Below are 27,395 nucleotides of genomic sequence, written 5' to 3' on the forward strand. Positions count from 1 at the left end.
GCCCTGAAAAACTTCTTCGTGCGACCTGTAGAGGTTTTTCGCATGAGACTTTGTATCAACATTACCAATTTGGGTCTATTCTAGCTATCTACGACCTACACATTGTCCTTTTTTGAGTCCATTTATCGCTCTCTATTTGCAAATAGCCCTAAAATAGTGACACTTCGCTTAGCAGAAGACTTGTGTCTTATACATTGACTAGTCTCATCTCATAAGTAATTTTGGTCCTTGTCTTAATTCTTGTCATACTTTTTGTCATAGTGGTCATAATCTCTAGCTGTTCTAGCCTTTAAATCAGACCATTTGTGCCTTAGTGAACAAAATTCTTGCTATTATCTTGTCCTTTTTGAGACTCAGTCTTAGTGTAGTCCTTGTCCAGGTTCTAGCTTCTTGTTCTTGCCTATGACTGTCACAACCAGAAGCGGCAACGTGTTTTATCCCAATAATATTAGACATGGTTGTGCTAGGGGTCATAATCATGGTAGAAGTAGCTTACCTTTCACTACACAATCTGTATCCAGGTTGGCTAGTGAGGTGTCTTCACGGTCTTCCTCACTTGCAAGGTCATCTCAAGTTCAATGAACATTTTCCAATTTGCAACAAATTAGGAATCCTTTTTACCAAGAGGATACTGAAACAGGTAGAGGTCCTACATTCCCAAATACAATGTATGATCCTTTCTCCACAGACCCTTTTGAAGCACAACGTATAGAAATTGAACACATTCCTATAATGACTAATCATGAACCTAAATAGGGTAGTCATAGTCGATATCAAGAACAACCTAGGGATGACAAGGAGAAAGAGAAAGAATATGACACTGATGAGGAACAAGAAGAGGTGGAAATCCTTCTTGAACACATAGCAAAATGTTGAAGAGACAAAAACTTTCAAAAGGTCATGGGAATCCTACTCAACGAATAGAAAGAAAAGTACTTTCTCAAACTTGCCCAAGAGGGAGCTAAACTGCCCACACATTTCAATGTGGAGACCATTATCACACGTGAAGAAGAAACTGAGACCGCTAAACTCCAAAAACAACTAAAAATTATGCAAGACCAGTTGGCTCAGATGATGCATGAGAAAGAGAAACCCACAAAGACATACACATTGGACACTCTTTGTTCATTCCCATTTGACAAAAGTATAAACATGCCTCCTTTCCCACAAGCCATAGAATTACCCAGATATGACAAGTACTTTGGTACTACTAATCCCCAAGATCACTTGTGAGAATTTGGTGCTTTGTCTATGGAGTTTATACACAATCAAACGTACCTCATGTGTTTATTCCCTAAAAGCCTAGGTGGTCAGGCTTTGGAGTGGTTCTCACATTTACCTCTTGGTATTAAGACATTTGAGGAAATTGCTAATTCATTTATTCAGCAATATTCTCATAACATTCAACATCCTATAAATATTCGAGATCTGTGCAACCTTAAATAGAAGGTTGGTGAGCCTTTTCTCACTTTTCTCCAATGGTGGAGACAACTATACACTAAGTATTCCGATAAAATCTCAGAAACGAAGAAGCTCGACATTTTCACTGATAACCTCTTACCTAATTTTGAGTATAGAGTCCAACTACAAGGTCCACGTACCTTTGAAGATATGATTACACAAGCTATCTGTATCAAAGAATTTATGGTCAAGAAGGGTGAACTCACTCTTCAGAGAGACACAAAACAAGATTCCACTTCCAACAAGGATAAAACCAAACATTTCAACAAGAACCGAGAAATCATACATGATGGGGTTGTTGATAATGTCACACAAAAACTTGCTAAAGCAGTGTTTAATCTCATAGATTTCCTCAAAGCAGCCAAAAGTGCTGAGAAGCCTCCTCCTGACAGTAAGGTGTCTGGGAACAAATCAAGAAACTCATGGGCAACACAACCCAAGCGAGAGTATACGCCTTTAGGAGAACCTTTGGATGTGGTTTACAAAACATTGCTACAACACAAGCTTATCTCACCATTGGATAACCCTCATCCCTATGACCCACAACCACATCCACCATGGTGGAATGAGACCTCATTTTTTGAGTATCACCAAAACAAGAGACACAAAACCAGCAACTGTATAAACTTGCGTCATAAAGTCAAGGACATGATTGATGCTGGTGAACTTGTGGTAGATGGACATAACAAAAACTCAAACCACAAGGTGTTCAAAGAGCCTTTCCCAGCTTATGAAAAAGGAGAGACTTTGAAACCAGAACCCTACAATAAGGTCAACTATACGTATTCCAATGATGACAATGTCATTCACATGGTTGAACCTGTAGATTCTGACTACTATGACGTTATTACCATAAAGGGGAGGCAAGATAACGATAAACCCAAGACACCACTTGTCTTGAGAGGCCCTACTTCCAATAACATGGATAATGCATCTTTGCAACACTGTGCTAACGATGTTACTTGCTCTCATGTGAAGGTGGTACTCAAAGGCCCTGTACCTCCTACTTCAAATCTTGAACAACACAAAGACAAAGCCCTTGCTGGTCCATCTGGTAAAGGTGCAAAACACACAAAAAACTTGGCTGCAACCAATTATAGTGTTCTAGATTAGTTGAAACGAACCAATGCTCACATTTCCATATTTGAGCTGCTTAAAATCTCGCCTGCCCACAGGCAAATTCTGGACAAAGCCCTCACTGAGGCAAATGTTCCTCAAGATCTTAATCTTGAGCGATTTCAATCCATGGTAGGTCAGCTGACCTCACCTCATCTTATGACCTTCTTTGAGGAGGATGACGACTCACTGAATCACCCACACAATCAGCCTCTACACATTGAGGTTATGATCCACCAGACACGTGTTCGTCGGGTACACATTGAAAATGGTGCTGGCCTAAATATTATTTTTGCTGCTTTGCTTAGACAATTGGATTATTCTGAGGACTCTGTTGATCCTCAACGAAAGATCACTATTAAAGCGTACGATGAAGTAGAACGAAAGTCACTAGGTCTTGTGACTTTACCAATTCACGTCAGTCCTGTTGAAAGGGATGTCACCTATTAGGTGCTTGACATTCCCTTAGCCTACAACATTCTGTTGGGACGACCATGGATACATGAGATGTGCGCTATGCCATCCACATACCACCAATGCATTAAATTCCCATTTCATGGCTCCGAAGTTACTATTCCTGCCACTACTAGCTACACCTGCAATATGCTCAAAGCTGCTGATTCATTTGTCCCTGCTAACCGTGAGTCTACTGATTGTCACAACAATAAGCTAAAACAAATTGAGAAGTCATTTAAATTGAAAGAAACTGGTATGGGAGAGTACCATATGGAACCAGTGATGTCATTAACATCTATTCTAGAGTCCCCTTGACATTTTGGGAGACCCTCAGAAGAAAAGAAGCCATTCATGCTGACACCTCAGACCAAGTTTAATGGGTCTTTTTCCAAGCTATAGTTCCCTTAGAAGATGAAAGCGAAAATAGAGCCATTGCTGCATGACTTTACAAAGAAGAGGCTGCAGTAGATCTAACAGAACAAGCTCGAGAAATCACTCGTAAGAAGTATGGACCTGGTCTTAAGCTTATGAAGTGTTTTGGTTACAAGGGAATTGGCCCTATTGGGTGCAATAACAATGGTTTAATAGATCCAATCAAAATAACAGCTCAAAGCAACAGTGACACAACTGGCCTAGGGTTTAAGAAGGTCCCTTTCCATTTGGGATCCAATAAACTCATACCCATAACTGAGAGTTCATCTAAAAATGAGTCACAATCTAAGTCAGGTACTCAAGAGGAAGAATCTGATGATGAAGATTCTTACCCTCATCCTATTCCTTATGATCTTGCTAAATTCTTTACTGAGCCATATGACTTTGTGCCACGTGTTAGCACTATGGATGATACTAGTGATTCTTCTGAGGAAAATGCTGAGCAACTCAAATATCATTCAGAAAAGGGAGAATCTAGTCAGTCATGCCATATTGAGTATTTGTGTAAGAATCCAGAGGCTGAAGGAGAGTATGTCCCTATCACTGTTGGGGAGTTCTATAGTCTCTCACCATGTAGCTCTAATTCTCATGAATATCAATTTGACAATCTTTCAGAAGTGACTACTGATAAAGACATTGACCAAGTGCATGTCTATGAAAATCAAATTGAAGTGAGTGAAATGTCTAGGGTTAGGTCACGAGGGTCTAATCTAGCTAGTGTCCTAGAGTCATCAATTCCTGACGTTAGTATTCTGAGGCATTTGAATACACCTGTGGGTGAGGTCGCTATAGGTCTCAAATTTTTGGTCCACATATTTAATGACTATACTATGAATGCAATTGAACCAGTCACTACTCTCTCACTCGCACATCCTGAGCTTATAGACTGGAACCCCAATGCATCTAACGAAGTCCCCATGTTCCAGAATGACTATGTTCTTGCCTGTTACCTAAACACTATCAAACCTGTAACGTCTTCCACCAATGAGAAGAGCATCAACATGACTGAGGCCGACATCAAATATCTCAGTTACATAATTAAAAAGAAAAAATGCAAGAGGTCTGATGGTGAAAACCACATTGTGGCAGTGTCAAATCCCAAAAAAGTAAAAACAAACGATGTATCCAAGGGTGAAAACCTCTCTAAGGCGCCCACGGATGAGATATTTGATGTCCTTCCCAGTCACTTTCAGGAGAGATCATCAGTGCTAATAGAGTTGACATAGCCAATTAACCTGGGCATAGAAGAACATCCTCATGTGATACATCTAGCGCAGTCATTATCTCCTGAAGAGAAGGAACAATTCATTACCTTTTTCAAGCGAAAGAAAATAAATTTTTCCTAGAGATATTCTGACATGCCAAGATTGGATCCTGATCTTATCATGCACCACTTGTCCATAGCACCAGGCATCAAACCAGTTAAACAGAAGCTTCGAAAAATGCATCCTCATGTTGCATTGCTCGTCAAAGCTGAATTGGAGAAACTTCTGAAGGCTGGTTTCATTCGTGCAATTGATCATGCAGAATGGATATCCAATATTGTCCTTGTGTCCAAGCACGATAAATCTATCAGAGTTTGTACAGACTTTCGTGATCTTAACTTGGCATGTCCTAAAGATGACTTTCCGCTCCCTAATATTGATATGATCATGGACATGACAGCTGGCTATGAAATGTACTTATTTATGGATGGTTTTTCTGGATACAATTAGATAAAAATTGTGCCAGAAGATCAAGAGAAAACAACGTTTACATGTGCATGGGGAACCTTTTGTTTGAATGTGATGCCATTTGGTTTAAAGAATGCTGGAGCCACATATCAGTGGGCTGTTACTACAATTTTCCATGACATGATGCATAGAACCATGGAGGACTATGTTGATGATACCTTGGTCAAAAGTGCTAAATGCAATACTCATCTACAAGATTTGGGTCCCATCCTAGATCATATGAAAAAATTTAGTCTTCGGCTCAATCCTAAGAAATGCACATTTGGTGTCACATCAGGAAAATTGTTAGGATATATTGTTTCTGCAAAGGGAATTGAAGTAGATCCAGAAAAAGTACAAGCAATAATGGACATGCCACCACCTTGGAACATTAGTCAGATGAGAGGACTACAGGGAAGGCTTCAATCTATTCACAGGTTTATTTCACAATTGGTGGATAAATCACAACCCTTCACAAAGACCTTACATAAGGGTGTGAAATTCAATTGGAGCTAGGATTGTGAGCAAAGCTTAACACAGATCAAACAATATGTTGTCAATCCACCAATCTTGATGCCTCCTATGCATGGGAAGCCTTTGCTTTTATACATTTTAGCCACTGAAACATCTTTGGGAATCCTGTTGGCTCAAGAAGACAATGACAACAAAGAAAGAGCTATTTATTACTTGAGCTGAACATTGGTCTCTTATGAGAAAAACTATAGCATTATTGAGAAAGCTTGCTTGGCAGTTGTCTTTGCTTCCCAAAAGTTGAGACACTACATGCTTGCCCACACTACACAGCTTGTGGCTAAAATAGATCCATTAAAGTACTTTCTCAGTAAAGCAGCTCTCATAGGAAGATTGGCTAAATGGGTCATGATACTAAGTGAGTTTGACATCCAATATGTTGAAGGCAAAGCTATAAAGGGACAGGCAATTGCAGACCAGCTGGCCGAGGCACCCATACAGAGTCTTCTACCAATAAACTTTGATTTCCTAGATGAGTCAATTCTAACACTCACTCACCATACATGGGTTATGTTCTTCGATGGGTCCTTCACACAACAAGGATCAGGTGCTGGATTACTCTTCATTACACCATAGAGATACTCATTGCCCAAAGCATACAAAATTATGTTTCCTTGTACAAATAACATTGTTGAATATGAAGCTTTGATCAATGGTATGAAAATTGTAGTTGAATGGAGAGTAGATTAGTTGGATATCTTCAGTGACTCTCAGCTTGTCATCAACCAAGTAAATGATGTGTATCAAACAAAGGATGAAAAATTAATTCCTTACAAATGCATGGTTGATGACTTGACAAAATATTTTGCACACATCACCTTCCAACAAGTTCCACCCACAAATAATAAAGCGGCTGAGGCCATGGCCACTCTGGCCTCTCTTCTACAAATGCCAGAAAATGATCTACGACACGAGTTCTTGGTGAAAGTGTTACACTACCCAGCCTATGACACACCTAATTCCAAGATGATCTGTTCTATTATAGGACATGAATCATCTTGCTACCATCACATCTATTCCTACCTTCATAATCAAACCATTCCGAAAGGTCTAACCCGGAATGAGAAATGTTACCTAATCTGTAATGCTTCACATTATGTCATTATTGCTGATGATTTGTATAGGAGAGGTCTTGACAGAACACTCCTTAGGTGTTTAGAACCCGATGAGTCCAAATGTGCACTAATTGACGTTCACGAAGGCATTTACAGATCTCATTCCAATGGCTTGACACTTGCTCGCAAACTCCTTCGTGCTGGTTACTACTGGCCTAAAATGGAGCAAGAAGCTGTTAAATATGCTAGGTCCTGCAAGCAGTGTCAGCTACATGGGAATCTCATTCAAGCTCCAACCAGATAGCTGATTCCCTCTACTACAACATGGCCATTTCAACAATGGGCCTTTGACTTGGTGGGGCAGATTCACCCAACCTCTTCTAATGGACATAAGTTCATTATCACCACTATAGATTATTTCACGAAATGGGTAGAGGTAGTCCCTCTCACAATTGTTGATGGCAAAACTGTAGTGCTTTTTATCACAAACTACATCATCTGTAGATATGGTATACTGTCCTCAATCATTACTGACAATGGAGGATAGTTCAAAAATAAAGACCTCAAGGATTTGTGCAAGAAATTCAAGATTACACAACATTGGTCTTCCATTTATTACCCTCAGGGTAATGGCCAAGCTGAGGCATCCAATAAGGCAATCCTTAAAATTATTCATCACATAGTCAGTACGTCAGTGAGAGACTGGCATCTCTAGATCAATCTAGCCCTGTGGGCATATAGGACAAGCATTAGAACTCCAACGGGCATGACTCCTTTTGCGTTGGTGTATGGGGCGGATGCTGTGCTTTCAATAGAGGTTGAGATTCCTACCTTGAGAATCTCCATGAAAGGCCTTATCACTGATGATGACTATAGGATAGCTTGACTTCAAGAGCTTGTGTTACTAGATGAACGACGACAAGTGGCCTGTGATCATCTATGAGCATATCAACAAAGAATTGCAAGAAGCTACAACAGGAGAATTAGGCCATGTGACTGCCAATTGGGTGACCTCGTCCTGAGAGAGAACCCTAAGAATCAACAACAACGAATGCAAAAGGGAAAGTTTGAACCAAACTGGCTATGTCCTTACATAATTACTATAGTATATGGATCTGGCACCTATCAGCTTTCCATAACTGAACGAGAAGTTCTTAAAGAGCCTATGAACACTCTCCACCTGAAGCAGTTTTACAGTTGATTTAATCTCAGCAAGCTCTCTGTACATATCTAAATGTCTTGAAAAAAAAATCTAAAAATAAAAAAAAGTCCTGAATAAAATTTAAAAATAAAAAAAATAAAAAATAAATAAAAATAAAAAATATAAAAAAATAAAATAATAATAGTAATAAAAATTTAAAAAATTAAAAAAATTAAAAAAAAAAAAATTGAAAAAAGAGAAAACTTGCCAAGAAGGTGAAAACTTGGTAAACAGGCACCTCTTGTTTCCAATGCCTCACCTTGCAGCATATCTTTTAGCTATTCTGTACAGTCACTTTCGCTTTCCTGCTTCCTGCTCATGTATCCATGGATTGAGTCTTGTCATAGCTCGGGGGCATTCCCCCTTAGTGTCACTCTTTTCAAGATTCTCATAGAATCTCCTTCGCGATAGTTACCAGTGGTCCTCACTGTGTCTGTCTACTATCGCCAATAACACTCTGTTTTCAAGATTCTCCTCATAGAATCTCCTTCGCGACAGTCACCAGTGGTCCTCACTGTGTCTACCTACTGTTGCTAGTGTCACTATTTTTGAGATTCTCATAGAATCTCCTTCGTGATAGTCACCAGTGGTCCTCACTGTGTCTGCCTACTGTTGCTAGTGTCACTCTTTTTAAGATTCTCCTCGTAGAATCTCTTTCCCAAAAGTCACTAGTTATTTCAGCTGTGTCTGTCTACTATTGCTAGTTCATGTCTCCAGACTACTTTATGGAAGATCTCTTTTGCATCAGTCACCAGTCGTCCTGGCTGTGTCTGTCTACTATCGCTCAATCCTTCTTAGGTTCTTCATCGTGAAGATTCCTCTTTGACCTCAATCGCTAGTCGTTCTGACTACGTCTACCTACTATCGTCACTCTACTGATGAGATTTCTTTCAAACTTGTTTTGGACATTGACACTTAACATCAATCCCGAAAACATTGAACTCAAAAAAAATGATATACTTGTTTGGATATGTTGAGCATTTTCTTTGTTTGCTTTGTTTTGCTTTATCATATCTCCTCGAGCAACTCGATGATGTCATCTTCGACTAGAGAAGTAATGACTGGGGGCATGATCATTTTCTTCGCTTTCTATTTGCAGTTTAGTTCCAATAAGTTGATCTATTCCTATTAGAGGGGTGTCCACTATAAGAGCCTCCATCTTGTATTGGATGGCTGTGTGTACCTCGACTCCTTTTATACAGATATGTCAATGACATTAGTTCTTCTCCTTGTTTGTTGGAGTGAACTCTTCATGCTATAGTACATACTGATACTCGTCCTACTAAGTTAGCATATGGGTCACTGCAAGTATATCTAGCGCACTTCTGTCTCAGGTTACAAACGTAAGGGTCATTGCGGACATAATGAATACTGAATACTTAGCATAAGAGGAATCTCCCGTGTCTTTGGTGTGCCTATCATGCAAGCAACGTTCAGGTCATCCTAGCGTTTATGCTCTGATGCTTATGTTAACTTGCTACATTAAAAGGGACAAATGTTCTGGTCATTCTGGCTTCTTGTGCCTCGAATGCTTACATTTAATCCCGACATCCCAATAACGTATGTTATATTCATATTTTCATGATTGCAATGTCACTGGGAGTTGTATAACATACGAACTTTATTTTATATCCAATGATGATAAATCGTTGAGGCTTGGTAACCAGACCTAGGGTTGCATTTAACATAGTCTTGCATTATATACTTCATTTGCATTAGCACACAATTTGATGGTAATTCTATCCATACTCCACATGCATCAGATTCCTCCATAGCTGCAGAAGCACTTGATTCATCGATTCACGCTCCTCAATGGAATACTTGTGACTGTCAAACAAAAACATGCAACACTACGTAAGATGTCAGTTCATACATATGTGTTCTATCTAAGTACAACATACATCTCATGTACATCAAAGAAAAAACAAACAAACAATGACATGTACATAGGAATACTCGGCTCAAAATCTCATATATATATATATATCAAAGAATGGGTTAGTACAAAATGGGCGCTACTCGAGCGCAATCGATCAAAAATGATACATGTGGTGCTGGCACACCAATCGATACATAGCCAGGGATCAAAATCAAAAATCAAGCACAGAGCATCTAACTCTGTCCTGAACCCTCACCTCCAGGAGGAGTAGGAGGAGCAGGGAAAACAGGTGGCAAAGGTGGTGGTGGCATATCTGGCCTGACAGGAGGTCGTGCACCTCTAGACTCTTGCGCGTACTAAGAGAAATGTTGATCCTGCAATGTCTCATCTGGCATGGCGCTGGTGTATGCGACATAGTAATACACAACCCGAGTAGATTGGAAGCGGATCTCATCCTGTGCTAGCTCCAGCCTCCGCTCTGCAGTCTCTGCGCACTCCCTCTGATGATCTGTATCCTGATGTCACTCTACCAGCTATGCATCTCGAACTACCACTGCAATCTGCAACTCTCCCAACTGTCAGGAGGCCTAACGAACCCGCTCATGATACTATCGTACCACATCCTGTACCCCACCTACCAGCTAATCCGACATATCCTCATCAAACATCTCAGGTGCCTGCTATTGTGGTGGTGCTTGTGGCTGTGGTGGTACCTACTACTAAGGAGCCTCCTACTGAGGGGCCTCCTCCTCTGTCTTTTTCCTGTGGCATCGGCCCTGTCCACTCCCACTACCCCTGGCACCTGTGTCTAATCCCATCTAATGTGGGGGAATCTGCATCTGCTGAACTCGATGCCAAACTCGTGACTGCTGCTGTGGCGGAACTGGTGGCTATGGTTGTGCCTGCTGCTGCTGAGGTGCCTGTCTCTCTGCTTGCCCTGCCATCCCCACTAGATCTGTAAAATGTGAGAATGGATGGTTGATCAAAAATGCCTAATATGCAGGCGTCATCCCTGCATCTACTACCTCTGGCAGGTAGTCTCACTGAACAACAACTAAACTATGGATATCTATCATGGATCGCCCTGGATCCATCCATGGAGGCCATCCCCGTTCAATATCCTTCTGCACCTTGGCATAGGCACAGTACTCAGGTGAAATATCCTGTGGTTGGCCATACTGCTGCCACACTTGTGAGATAACAATTCTCTCAATCATTGATGTCATCCTGCCTGTCAGAGGTTGAGAACTAAACATCCATGGCAGCTCTCTGGGAGCATCATCCTAGTCCTCTGTCTCTCTCCATGGTCGCCATACAATGGACACTAGGTCATTAAGATGAGTCCGCTAGTGCTTAGTCTTACCCAGGTGGGCCTAGGTAATATGCCCTCGATATTTGCATATGTAGGGCTCCATAGGCTCCTGGGCATCCTCAAAAATTGGCCTACATATAGGGAGATGCTCCCAAGCCCAGATCTGTAATACATATACACCCGCTGCCATGGTCTTCTTCTCATGGAAGACAACCTCGTGCATCTCATGGAAAAGGTTGGCCAACATGCACTGACCCCACCCAAAGATCTTTGGTGCCTCCAACATCTTGCAAAGCATGACACCCCATCCACACTCCAACCCATGTTGTCCCCTGTTAGGACATAGGAAGCAACTCAAGAATATACCCAGCACGGATGCCAACCTGTGAGTGGGTCCATAAGCATGCATCAACTCATCCCAGCTGATGGCCCTGCCTCTCGGTAGCTCTCTCCCGAGTACAATGGATAGTGCCTCTGTCCCTAATCGAGGCACTGTATCATAAACCACCCGACCATCATGGAAAGGAATCTGTAAGATCCTCCAGATGTCCTCTGATGTGATAGTCATCTCACCCATCGGCAAGTGAAAGGTGTTTGTCTCCAAATGGAAACGCTCTACCAAAGCTGTGAGTAAGCCATGATTCACCATCATGGCTAGAATCTGGCAAAAAGAAGACAAACCCAATCGGGCAATGTGTGCCCGATTTGCATCATCCAGACTCCGCAATAACTCTCCATATGGCGGATACTGTGACCTAAATGAAACATCTCCAAAGACCTCCTGCACGCACAACAAAAAATGACAAACAAATGATTAGTATCAAGTCAAATTGAAGCATCAAAACAAAATAAAATAAAATTTCTCAGTGCAAAAATCACAAAATTGTCAAGAAATTTTGCTCGAGATTCATGAAATCTCGCCTGAAGACATTTAGTTTCGCGTAAAATAATTATTTCTTTGTGTGAAGAATCTCGCCTTCGCATGAAAAAAGAGCTTCTCGCACGAAGATAGATCTGCCCGCGTGAGAAAAGAGATTCTCACACGAAACATGAATTGTCTCGTGCGAAGAAACTCCATCTTCACGTGAAACCAAAATTGTCCCGCGCAAAGATCCTCTGACTGCACACGAAGAAACAACGTATCCTGTTTATTCGCGCAAAGAAAGAAGATCTTTGCACGAGAAGAGATCTGTCTCGTGCGAAGAAAGATTTGGCCCCTAAAAAAATCATAAAACGTGCAATAAATGACCTCAAAATGCATGAAAACAAAAGTATGAAGCTGAGAAATCGACGACTTATCGGTGGTCTGTAGTCTGTTGGCTAGTTGTGTCGTCTTGAGTGCTCAAAACGATGATATCTCACATTCACTGCCATGTCTCTATCAGAGCTCAAAATCACTACAGGAAAAAAGCACAAATGAATTGAAAATGACCCTTTGGGCCCTTATATAGGTGTTGACCAAATTTTTCAAAGTGCTTGGATTTGCGCAAAAATCACATTCCTGGCTAATTGGAGCCTTCTGAATCCATTTTCGAGATCAAATTTGAAATCTGACACACCTAAGAGCCTCAAAATGCATTTTAAAATTTTCGGAACCGACGCGATCGAACACTTGTGCAGCCTAAATCTTTCTCATACTTTGTGATTCTTGGAATCCTTTCAACTTTACATTCTCCATATTTTTAAAATTCATTTTGAAAATAGTCAACTTAAGTCAACTATGGCTAAATCTAGTCAACTTTTGCTCAAACTTGGTCTTTTGGATCTTGAAATCACTTCGATTCAACTTTTACATTTCTTCATATCATTCTGATCTCTTCATATTTCTTCTGATCATTCTGATCTCTTCTTTATTGTTCAAATCATTTTGATCTCTTCTAGATTCTGCTGAATCTCAAATTTCTTCTATATCTCATGATATACTGCTTCAAATCATATTTTTGGTGTGTCATCTTTCGATTTCGCTCCCGAGGGGGTAGGATGATTACATAATTAAATACTTATTGCTTGGGGCATCTAGTTTCCATCTCATGTCCTCATCACTTAGGGCATCTCATCACTCAGAGCATCTTGTTCCCTTCTATCTATCTTATCTTTTCATCAATTGATGAACCTTATAATAACTCTTCTCAGATTTCGATAGACAGGTATCGGGACAGTCTAAACCCCCACTCCTGAAGATCAAGCCTCATTCTGGGGATGATTCTACAACTCATGATTTTACCTTGTTATCTTTTATCAATCTTAGGTATCTAGGTGTTCTATCTAGATCCTTGAAGGTTAAGCTTCGTTCTGGAGATAATCTTCTAAATGCTATCTATATATGAGCAATGTTAGTCTGCTAATAGAAACCAAATTTAAATAAAGCTTCTACAAACTAAACAAAATTCATAAACTTCAAGATAGACTAAGATGAGCTCTCAATTGAAAATATGAGCCATTAATGGGCTCTCTCAATGAGAAGCTCTCTTGTTGAGTGGCTTTATCTAAATGGATAGGATGTATGCTCAATATGCTTCCAAAGGCTTCAATGGATGATTGTGGATTTTTGGTGTGGATAGATGGCTTTAGTATGGATTTGGCTCTCAAAATAGCATTATAACTTTACTTCATGGATTGTGTTATTTTGCAAAGGGGAAGGATCCAATTTATAGGCAAGAGGCTTGAGGGATTGAGGGCTAACATGCAAGGATGGGAAAAAGCTCATGGAGGGCTCAGATTGCATGAGAAGAGAGCACATTGATTGTGCTTCCTTATAGCCAATCAAGGAGTGACACATGTCACATGGTGAGAGGATGGAGGAAAGGGGAAGGATGAGTCAACAAAGGAGGCTCAAGGGATAAAATCTTCATAAAGACCCTCATAATGACTTGTAAGAGCAATAAACGGGCTTGTAAGAGTCATTTATGACCTAGTGGACTTCATAAAGTTTTATGGTTGAGATATTTTGAGGGTGATGAGAGCAATTTCGACTTGGACTTGATTAGGAAGGTTTTAAGCTTGTTTAGGCTTGTGCAAATGATTAGAGGATGGATTAGGATGGTTTAGGATTAGCTTAGGGATAGGCAAGTGGATGGCATTTAATGAGGGTGGGTGAAGGAGGAGATATTTGTTAACTTTGGCTTGGGTTAGTAAGTTTTAACCCATGTTTAGAGAATGTGACAAGGTTAGGAGGGGATTAGGATTAGGTTTAAAGACATCTTCTAGAAGAGTCTAGACTTTGAATGAGGATAAAGACTTTCTAGAATAGTCTAGAATTTCCTAGGATGAGGATGAAGACTTTCTAGAAGAGTCTAGAACTTCTTAGGATGAGGATAAATTAGATTTTTAGAAAATAAATAAAGTTTTATTTATTTCAAGGGTTTGGGTTGAGGAGATATTTATTAAAACTTTTTTAATAAACATGAGGATTAATATATAATCTTAATTAAATATTTTGAGTTGGGATTAGGGGTAGGAAATGATGGGATTAGCCTTTAATCGAAATTAAAGAAGGATTAGAAGATTTTGGAAGAGGTTATTGGTCATAAGGAAATTGGCCAAGTTTTGGGCAAAAAATAATTTTTTTATTTATTTCAGGATTTTTGGTCAATTTATTAATTAAATAATTAATAAATAAGAAAATAATGTTTAAATAAGATTTAAACATTTTTGGGAGGGATTCCTTAATTAAATATTTTTAATTAAGATAAAGGGATTTAATGGCATAAAAATTAATTAATTAATTAATTAAATAATTAATTAATAAATGATGATGTCATCATGGATTTTTTTCAGAAAATAAAAATATTATTTTCTAAAAGATTTTTAGGTGTCTACACTATCAATCTTCGGTATCTAGGTGTTCTACCTGGATCCTTGAAGGTTAAGCTCCATTCTAGAGATAATCTTCTAAATGCTATCAATTTTAGGTATCTAGACGTTCTGTCTAGATCCTTAAAGATTACACTCCATTCTGGAGACAATCTTTTAAATGCTATCAATCTTACGTATCTAAGTGCTCTGCTTGGATCCCTTAGGATTAAGTTCTATTCTAGAGATAGTCCTTAAAAGATTATCAATTGGTCTCTGTATCATCACCTTCAGAACCAATCTCATGTTTGCATCATGCTTTCTGATTATCTTTGAATTGAACGTGCTTCTCGCACATTCATTCAAAGAGGGGCAAAATGTAATACCCCAAAATTGGTTCATTGCCATTATACCAATTCTAGTCTATTTCTGATAATTTCTGACTCCTATTCTAATAGGCAATTCTGAAATTGCTATTCTCTACTTGACTTAATTTTCAGATGCAGAAAACCTTAATTTGCATTCATCATATTTCTTATTTAATTCCTATAGTACGTACTCATATTAGTCACATTAAACCTACTTGATTTAATTATAATTTAATTATTAAGTATTTATACTTTAATTAAATTAAATTATATCCTAAGGCTAATGTACTATGGAATTAAATTTATTTAATGTAATAAATACGCCTATCTTGATTAATTAAATGAAGTTATTTAATTGAATAAGAAAATTATCTCTAATTAATTAATAGATTATTTAATTAAATAGAAAAGGTAATTATGAGAGCATATCTCATTTTATTAAATTAAATATTTCATCAAAATCTCTCTTCAGTTCAAAAAAGGGAAATTTCCAGTTCACTATTGATAAAAAATGAGTTAAATCAGTAAACTCCTTTTTCTACTCAAATTGAATCAGTTAACTCCTTTTTCTACTCAAATTGAATCAGTTAACTCCTTATTTTACTCAACTTAAATCTGTTAACTCCCTTTAATTTGGGAATCTTCTTTTATGACTGAACTTCACCTTTAATCCTGACCGTTGATTGAAATCAATCTCAACCATTGATGGGTTCTAGGAAAGTTTATTTAAGACACCCTCATCTCTTCATTTTGAGAGGATGAATTTGGAGAATTTGCATCGAATCACTGCTGGAATTCATACTCACATTTTCTCATATTTTTACATACATCTTGCATTCTTAGTTTAGATTCATCTAGCTTAATAATGCATACATTTTTAGTTTAATGTCTTTTATTTCTTAGATTAATTGCTTGTACTTCATATAGATTACTTGCATATTCATATAGCTTAAATTGCATTCAAATCTTTCGTTCTTACATGGTTTGGTTGCTTAAACACCTCGAATATGAGGATATCTGACAAGCAATTCCCTTTAGATAGAAGGCAACAGGTCACTTTGCAGGCTGATATTCGGATGAACAATCCAATGTTCATTTCGGGATGAATCTGCATACAATGATCATGTTGAAGTGTGTGTGTTAGCAGAGGCCACATATTCATGCATACACTATACACATTAGAAGAATAGTCATATGGGACAAGGTTTTAGATCTAATGCAAAAAATAGTTGGACACCCAAAGGTCAAGGTGATGCAACTCAATAAGGTAATGCAAAAAATTGATAGTATAATACTTGGGTTACTTATCAGTTATGTAGAGAGTATGGACACATTGCAAAAAATTGTGCAAGAATACATCTCAGAGGAAGGTCAATAAACTAGAAGAACTTTCGTCCAATATACTTTCACTGTCAAAAGGTCGGTCACCTAAGAAGCAACTATATGAACTGAACACTAGAATTAAATAATGAAGAGAATAATGGAAAATCAGTGATTAATGCTGAAGAAGTGAGAAGCTAGAGTGATCAAACCTATAAGAAAAAGTTTGAAGGAAGTAGCAATGAAAATGATGAATTTTTGATCACCCAATCCAGTGGACCAAGTAATTCCTATTGGAATATTTTAGAATAACTAAGAGTTGAGGTGACTCAATTATCCAAGGTCCAAATGTACAAATAAATCTTCTTAGTGCTTAATAGATTCATATCCATAAAACAATATCATGCATAGATCCATTGGAACATCCAATAGCTTAACTTAATAGGCCACTATCCTAGGTAAAAATAACTTTATAGAAATGTAAGAATGAAATACAAAAAACTCATTTACACAATTTGAAACAAGGATTTTATGTCGAAACCCAACTTGGGAAAAATAACCAATAACATGCTACCCAATTTCACTCTTCTAAAGTGATGCCCTATTAAATGCCAACCCTATTAAAGGCTACAAGACACACTATTAAATGTGATCTTGTTAAAGGATTTCAATCATCTTAGACTAGGAGTGAGCCTTGTTAGAGGACTTTATGACATTTCATTAGAATATCACCTAGTTAAATGATTTGCAAATGACTGTTAGGTCAACCTTAATCCAAAGGATTTATCTAGATTGATACAGTTCTTAGAAAATAATAGTAGGACTTGATCTAATAATAAACACAACTCACTTGCATATTATAGATTACTAGTTCAATCCTCCATTCTGCTTGGCATTCATACTCTTGATCTTTGACAACTTGTTCACCCTTTAATCATTCATCCTCTTAAATCTTCTTTCTTCGCATGCCAACTGTGGACTCTTCTATTTGACCATGATATGAAGTAGTGCGCTAGACTAATTGTCTTCCTTAGGTTCTCACAAATGAAAACCTTTGCTTTTGTCTTGCTATCTCTATAAATATAGAATTTAGGTCATTTGTCATTTAACCACAATCGTCTAGTTTACAGTTAGGTAAAATTCAACGAATCTAACCACTTTTCCATTTTAGTCATTTCTAGAAACTTCTTCTATAATCCTCTTTGAAAATTCCTAAAATTGGTTTGTCATGAATTATGTGCCACCCAATCATTGTGCTTATCTTCCAAACACTTCACACAATTCAAGAAATCAAATTAGTCAGCTCAGATTTGACAAATCTTTGATTTAACACTTTTTGTTGTCACTCAACATCTATACTATTCACTTATAAATAATGGTCTTCTGATGCTCGACCAAAACTGTGTTGCTCGACATCAACTTTATCTTCTTAGCTCGGTCACCATTGTTATTCCCCTGATGCTCAACACTTACTAAATTTTACTAACGCTTGACACATACTAAATTCTACTTGGCTTGCACTAGGTTTTCTCAGCTTATAGTGTTTGCTCAACCAGACTTGATAGACACTTTTATGAAAACTCTTCTTCTTGGATTAGCTTAAGTAACCATTTACTTCAGTCTTAAGTAGATCAACAATACATAATATCATTAATGTCTTACTTTTTCTTAGTGCTCCTTTTATACACCAAATAACTCAACCTTTCTCTAGGTGCTCTTGTTATCTTATCTTTTCAAATCCTTTTCATTAATCAAACAATTAATAGCATTCAGAACAAAAAGAAATCATCTGACCAACAAGTAAAAGGTTCAACATCATTGACAAAGTAATGATTTTTTCATCATAAATTCTACACTTCAAACAATCTCTTTTCAAACAATGTCCCTCTTTGAGATTGATGGCAAACCGATACCAACAATAATATCAAAAAAAAAATTAATATCTTTGAAATCTCTCCCTCTATCAATATATGTACCTCTATCTTCTTTTTGTTCTCTGATATGATCTCTTTGATATCTCTTTCCTTGAACTCTCTCTACTATCTCCCTCTTTCTTATATCTCCCTCTTTGCCAATAATGCCAAAGACTTGTCACCTATTCATGCATATATAATCAATTCAAGTTCTCCCTCTGTCACCTTGTATGTGACTACAAATCTTCTGATTCAACTCTTTCATTACTTTAGGTAGCTCCTAAAGTAAGATCCACTGCACCAAATTTTGAAATATGACATTCAACTCAGTTGATGCAGGGCACTACTATTGCTTCTTAAGTAGCTTTTGATTGGGGTATCACCCCTAGTTTATCTCTAAGATATTCATGTGCATCCTTAGGTGTATCAGCCCTAGTTTACCTCTAAGATATTCTTATGCATCCCCTTAGATAAATATTTTTTGAATATATCAGCTATATGTTCTTTTGTATTCACATATTCTATTCTCACTTCTTTGTCTTGAACCAACTCTCTCAAGTAGTGATACTTGATTGCAACATGATTTCTCCTTGTGTGCATCACATGGTTCTTTGATATGTTTATAGCACTTGTATTGTCACAATAAAGTACCACAGGTTCATTAATTTCTTCCTTCAATTCTTTGAGTAGCTGTTTGATCCATACCACATTTGTACAATTCATTGCAATAGCCACATATTTAGCTTCAATAGTAGATTGAGATATACAATTTTGTTTCTTATTGGTCCAAGTGACCAATATCTTTCCTAAAAAAAATTCTCCACCACTTGTACTCTTTTTGTCATCAATATTTCTAGCCCAATCAGCATTTGTATAGGTTCTTAATTCAAACTTATCATTTTTTTTGTAGTATGGACCATAGTCTTCTGTTCCTTTAAAGTATCTCATGCTCCTTTTAACATCCATCAAATTATTCTTCTTAGGATTTGTAGAAAACCTTGTAACAACCCCACCATTTAATGCAATGTCAGGTCTGCTATGAACTACATATTACAATTTTCCAATTATAGACCTGTACAAGATTTGATTTACTTCAACAGAATTATGGGTATGTGCAGGATCATGGTCAACCAAACTATGGCCTTAAGTGGCAATGAAAAACCAACAAATTAGGGTTATGTCAACTTGACACATAATTTTAAAGTGGTTCTAGAATTTATATCAAAAAGTTGTAAGAAAGTAATCTGTAAGAAATTGAATCTAGTTTCTAAACTACTAGGCCTTATCTGGAGAAAAAATTATTTGATTAGTCAAAAGTTTGGATTTTATTATAGTACTACAAAAATTTTAGGGCAGAAATAAAAAGTAGGTCTATGTTTGACCACCTTAATAACAATCAAATGATAATACTTCTTAATATAATAATAGATATAAAAAGTAGACTCATGCTCGGATGTGGCACACATTTTTGGAAATTTTTATTTCAAATAAATAATTAATTATGAATTTTCTACTATAATGTTTTTAGAATTAAAAACTCCCATGTTTGACCACCTTAACTAGTTCAAAAAAATCAAAATCAAAATTTTCTTTTATTTTTCTTATATTAGTTGAAGCATAGAATGTGACACATCTTTTGGATTTCACAAATCTTATATAGTTTGAAAGTTATAGCTATTTTTCATTCAATATGTCAATCACCACTTTGTAGCTCACTCTATTAGAAAATAAGTAATAATTACTTACTTGATTCATAATTTGATAGACATTATATCAATGGAAAGTTGAGAACGTTCTCAAGAAACCCTTTCATTTTATCAAATTTGGATGAAAAAAGTCGTCAGCTACATCATCAAAGCAAGAAACACACAACAATAGGCTAAAAACACATTTTTGGGACATTTTTGGCATTGACCATGGAGGGTTGGATTCCAAAGAAAAACCAAGCCTTATCGGGTACCCATTCCCAAATCAAGTATCCATTCCAAAATTCGATAGCTATTTTCAAATCGGATACCCATTTTTTTTAATTAATTTTTTTAACTAATTTGTTTTTCAATTTTATTTTTTAAATTCTTTAATAATAATATGACCCCTTTTTAGGATACTTAATATTTCTTTTAAAGGCTTTAGGACCCTTAACATAGATACATATAATGGTTCTAAAGGATCAAAAGTGGTCATAAGGTACCATTTGACACTCTTTAACCCATTCAATCACAATATGCGTGATTATGGTTATGGTTCCTATGACACCTAACCACATAAATGATGTGATCTAATGAGTCAAATGGCCTTAGAATACCCTACGACTCTTTTTGAACCATTCGATGACATTAAGTGTCCTTAGGGGTCATATGATACTCTATTATCACTTTGAACCCATTCATACACATAATATATATTCCTAGGACCCCTAGGAATGTATTTCCTTATTTAATGAATTAGAAGGGGTCATAGAAAAATTTATAATTCCATTCAACCCATTCAAACACATAATGTATGTCCCTAGGGGTCCTACGACCCTTGAAAATATATGTGGTTCTAGGACCCCTAGGAACCTATGACCCCTTTGGACCAATATAAACAATTATAATATGTCCCTAGGGCTCATAGCACACCGAAAGACATATGTTGTTATGAAATGTGTCGAAAGGGGTCATAGGTTATCATTGACCCCTTTTGACCCATATAAATGAATATAATATGTCCCTAGGGGTCCTAGGCCCCTAGAGACATATGTTATAATGAAATGTGTCGAAAGGGGTCATAGGTTATCCTATGACCCTTTTCGACCCTTATAAATGATTATAATATGTCCCTAGGGGTCTTAGGACCCCTGGAGACATATGTTGTAATGAAATGTTTCAAAAGGGGTCTTAAGTTATCCTATGGCACCTTTCGAGCCATATAAATGATTATAACATGACCTTAGGGGTCAGGGACCCTTAGAGACATATGTTGTAATAAGATGTGTCGAACAGGTTCATAGGTTAACTTATGACCCCTTTCAACCCATACAAATGATTATAATATGTCCCTAGGAGTCCTTAGACCCCTAGAGGCATATGTTATAATTAAATGTGTTGAAAGGGGGTCATAAGTTATCCCATGACCCCTTTTGACTCATATAAATGATTTGAATATGTTCGTAGGGGTCTTAGGACATGTAGAGACATATGTTGTCATGAGATGTGTTGAATGGGGTCACAGGTTATCGTATAACCCCTTTCGACATATATAAATGATTATAATATGTTCCTAGGGTCTTGGGACCCCTAGAGACATATGTTGTCATCAAATGTGTCAAAAGGGGTCATAGGTTATCTTATGACACCTTTCAACCCATATAAACTCTATCATATGTCCCTAGGGGTCCTAGGACCCCTAGAGACATATGTTGTCATGAAATATGTCGAAAGGGGTCATAGATTATCCTATGACCCCTTTCGATCCATATAAATAATTATAATATGTCCCTAGGGGTCCAAGGAACCGTAGAGACATATATTGTAATGAAATGTGTCAGAAGGGGTCATAGGTCATCCTATGGACCCTTTCAACCCATATAAATGATTATAATATGTCTCTAGGGGTCCTAAAACCCCTAGAGACATATGTTGTAATGAAATATGTCAAAAGGGTTCATAGTTCATCCTATGGCCCCTTTAGACCCATATAAATGATTATAATATGTCTCTAGGGTCCTACGACCCCTAGAGACATATGTTGTAATGAAATGTGTTGAAAGTGGTCAAAGGTTATCTTATGACAACTTTAAAACCATATAAATGATTATAGTATGTCTCTAGGGGTCTTCGGACCCTTAGAGACATATGTTGTAATGAAATGTGTCGAAGGGGTTATAGGTCAGCTAATGGCCCCTCTCGACCCATATAAACTATTATAATATGTTCCTAGGGGTCCTAGGATCTCTGAAGACATATGTTGTAATGAAATGTGTTGAAAGGGGTCATAGGTTATGCTATAACACCTTTCCACCTAGATTAACAATTATAAAATGACACTAGGCATCTTGGGACCCTTAGAGACATATGTTATAACATCAAAATTTCTTGAAGGGGTCATAGGTCATCCTATGGCCAATTTTGACTCAAATAAATGATTATAATATGTCCCTAGGGGTCCTAGTACCCTTAGAAATATATGTTGCAATGATCTGTGTCAAAAGGGGTCATAAGTCATTCTATGGCCCATTTCGACCCATATAAATGATTATAATATGTCCCTAGGGATCCTAGAACCGCAAGAGACATATGTTGTAATCAAATGTGTCGAAGGGGTCATAGGTAATCCTATGAACTCTTTCGACCCATATAAATAATTATAATATGTCCCTAGGGGTCCTAGAACCCCTAGTATCATGATGTAATGAAACGTGTCAAAAGGGGTCATAAGTCATCCTATGGCCCCTTTCAACCCATATAAATGATTGTAATATGTTCCTAGAGGTCCTAAGACCCCTAGAGACATATGTTGTAATGAAATGTGTCAAAAGTGGTCATATGTCATATTATTGCCCCTTTCCACCCATATAAATGATTATAATATGTCCCTAGAGGTCTTAGGAACCTCAAAGACATATGTTGTAATGAATTGTGTTGAAAGGTGACCCATTTCAACCCATATAAATGATTATAATATCTCTAGGGGTCTTTAGACCCCTAGAGACATATGTTGAAATGAAATGTATCAACCCTTTCAAAACATATAAATAATTATAATATGTCCTAGGGGTCCTACAACCCTTAGCAACATATGTTGTAATGATATGTGTTGAAAGGGGTTATAGGTCATCTTTTGGCCTCTTTGGACTCAAATAAATGATTATAATATATTCCTAGGGGTCCCAGGACCCCTAGAGACATATGTTGTAATGAAATGTGTCAAAAGGGGTCATAAGTTATCCTATGGCCCCTTTCAACCCATATCAATGATTATAATATGTCCCTAGGGTCCCATGAACCCTAGAGACATATGTTGTAATGAATTGTGTCGAAAGGGGTCATAGGTTATTCGATGACCCATTTCAACCCATATAAATTATTATAATATGTATCTAGGAGTCTTGGGACCCCTAGAGACATATGTTGTAATAAAATGTTTTGAAGCAGTCATAGGTTATCCTATGACCCATTTTGATAGATATAAATAATTATAATTTGTCCCTAAGATTCCTATAGCCCATAGAGAGATATATTGTAATGAAATGTGTCGAAAGACCTGTGATCCCTTTCGACCCATATAAATGATTATAATATGTCTCTAGGGGTCCTAGGATCCCTAGAGACATATGTTGTAATAAAATGTGTCAAAAGGGGTCATAAGTCATCCTGTGGCCCTTTTTGACCCATATAAATGATTATAATATGTTGGTAGGGCTCCCCGGACCACTAGAGACATATGTTATAATGAAATGTGTTGAAACTAGTCATAGGTTATCTTATGACTCCTTTCAACCCATTTAAATGATTATAATATGCCTCTATGGGTCTTGAGGCACCTAGAGACATATGTTGTAAAGAAATATGTCAAAGGGATCATAGGTTATCCTAAGACCCCTTTTGACGGATATAAATGATTATAATATGTTTTAAGGTGTGCTAGGACTCCTAGAGACATATATTATAATGAAATTTGTCAAAAGGGCTCATAGCTTATACTAGGACCCCTTTTAACATATTTCATTATAACATATGTCTCTAGGGGTCTTGTGACCCCTAGGGACATATTATAAACAATTATAATATGTCCCTAGGGTTCCTAAGACTCCTAGAGACATATTATGTAATGGAATATGTCAAAATAGGTCATAGGTTATCCTTTGACTCCATTCAACCCATATAAAAATTATAATATGTCCCTAAGGGTCATACGAACCTTAGAGACATGTTGTAATTAAATGTGTCGAAGGGGTCATAGCTTATCTAATGACCCATTTCAACCGATATAAATTATTATAATGTCTCTTGGGCAATTATGATCCCTAGAGACATATGTTGTAATGAAGTGTGTTAAAAATAACACATGACCCCTTTCAACCCATATAAATAATTCTAATATGTCGATGGGTATCCTAGGACCCTTAAAGACATATATTGTCATGAAATGTGTTGAAAAGGGTCATAGGTTATTCTATGACCCCTTTTGACCCATATAAACAATTAGAATATGTCCCTAAGGGGCCTAGGAACCCTAGAGACATATGTTGTCATAGAATGTGTCGAAAGGGATCATAGGTTATCCTATGACCCCTTTCAACCCATATAAAAAATTATAATATGTTCCTTGGCGTCCTAGGAGCCATAGAGACATATGTTATAATAAAATGTGTTGAAAGGGGTCATACATCATCCTATGGCCTGTTTTGACCCATATCAATAATTATATCATGCCCCTAGGGGTCTTAGGACCCATAGAGACATGTGTTGTAATGAAATATGTCGAAGGAGTTTATAGGTCATCCTATAGCACCTTTCAACCCATATAAATGACTATAATATGTCACAAGGGGTCTTAGGACCCCTAGAGACATATGTTGTAATGAAATGTGTTGAAAGGGATTCAAGGTTATTCTATGACCCCTTTTGATCTATATAAATGATTATAATATGTCCCTAGGTATGCTAGGACCCTTAGAGACATATGTTGTAATAAAATGTATCGGAAAGGGTCATAAGTTATATTAGGACCCCTTTTGACATATTTCACTATAACATATGTATCTAGGGGTCTTATGACCCCTAGGGACATATTATAAATGGTCCTAGGTTATCTTATGATTCTTTTTGACACATATAAATAATTATAATATGCCCATAAGGGTCTTACGACCCCTACAGACATATGTTGTAATAAAATGTGTCAAAGGAGTCATAGGTTATCATATGACTCCTTTCAACCCTTATAAATGATTATAATATGTCCTTAGGGGTCTTGGGACCCCTAGAGAAATTAATTCAATTGAAATGTGTTGAAAGGGGTTATAAGTTATCATATGACCCCTTTCAACACATGTAAATGTTTCTAATATGTCCCTAGGGGTCTTGAGACCCCTAGAGACATATGTTGTTATGAAATGTGTCTAAAAGGGTCATAGGTTATCCTATGACTCGTCTTGACTCATATAAACAATTATAATATGTTCTTAGTGGTCCTCAAATCCCTAGCAACATATATGCTGTCATGAAATGTGTCTAAAGGGGTCATAGGTTATCCTATGACCTCTTTCAACCTACATAAACAATTGTAATATGTCCCTGGGGTCTCAGGAACCATATGGACATATTTTGTAATAAAATGTGTCGAAAGGGGTCATAGGTCATTGTATGACCCCTTTCATCCAATGTAAATGCTTATAATATTTCCCTAAGGGTCCTAGGACCCCAAGTGGTGTATGTTATAATGAAATATGTTGAAAAGGGTCATAAGTTGTCCTACAACCTCTTTTGACCCATATAAATGATTATAATATGTTGATAGGGGTCCTATGAGCCCTAAAGACATATGTTATCATGAAATGTGTTGAAAGAGGTGATAGGATATCCTTTGACCCCTTTCAACTTGTATAAATAATTATAATAGGTCTCTAATGGTCCTAAGAGCCCTAGCGACATATGTTGTAATGAAATGTATCGAAAGGGGTCATAGGTTATGCTAAGACTCCTAAAGACATATATTATTATGACATGTGTCGAAAGGGTTGACAGGTTATCCTATGACTCATTTTGACCCATATAAGCAATTATAATAACTCTCTAGGGGTACTAGATCCCCTAGTGACATATGAAGTAATGAAATGTGTCAAAATGGGTCATAGGTCATCCTATGACCCCTTCAACCCATATAAATGATTATAATATGTCCCTTGTGGTCCTAGGACCCTTAGAGACATATGTTGTAATGAAATCAGTCATAGATTATCCTATGACCCCTTTCAACCCATATAAATGATTATAATATGTCTCTATGGGTCCTAAAAACCTTAGAGACATATGTTGTAATGAAATGTGTCAACCTACAACCCCTTTCAACTCGTATAAACAATTTTAAAGTCTCTAGAGGTCCTAGGACCCTTAGAAACATATGTTGTAATGAAATGTGTCGAAAGAGGTCATAGGTTATCGTATGACCTCTTTCAACCCATATAAACAATTATAAGATGTCCCTAAGGGACCTAGGACCCATAGAAACATTTATTGTAATGAAATGTGTTGAAAGAGGTCATCCTATGGCTCCTTTCCACTCATATAAATGGTTATAATACGTCTCTAAGGATCTTAAGACCCTTAGAGACATACATTATAATGAAATGTGTTGAAAGGGGTCATAGGTTATCCTATGACTCTGTTTCATGCATATAAATAATTATAATGTACACCTAGGGGTCTTGGGACCCCTAGGGACATATGTTGTAATAAAATGTGTAGATGGGGTCATAGGTGATCTAATGACCCCTTGCAACCCATATAAATGATTATAATATGTCCCTAGGGGCCCTGGGTCCCCTAAAGACATATGTTTTAATGAAATGTGTCGAAAGGGGTCTAGGTTATCCTATGACCCTTTTTGACCCATATAAATGATTCTAATATGTCCATGGGGGTCCTTGGACCCATAAAGACATATGTTTTTATGAAATGTGTCGAACGGGGCTATAGGTTATCATATGGCCCCTTTTGACCCATATAAATGATTATAGTATGGCCCTAGGGCTCATAGGACCTCTAGAGACATGTGTTTTCATGAAATCTATCGAAAGGGGATATAGGTTATACTATAATCCCTTTCAAGTCATAGAAATTATTATAATATGTCCATAGGGGT

Source organism: Cupressus sempervirens, chromosome 1 (genome assembly GCF_028749045.1).
Source record: "Cupressus sempervirens isolate cs-2001-9-10 chromosome 1, ASM2874904v1, whole genome shotgun sequence".
In the NCBI taxonomy this organism is placed as follows: Eukaryota; Viridiplantae; Streptophyta; class Pinopsida; order Cupressales; family Cupressaceae; genus Cupressus; species Cupressus sempervirens.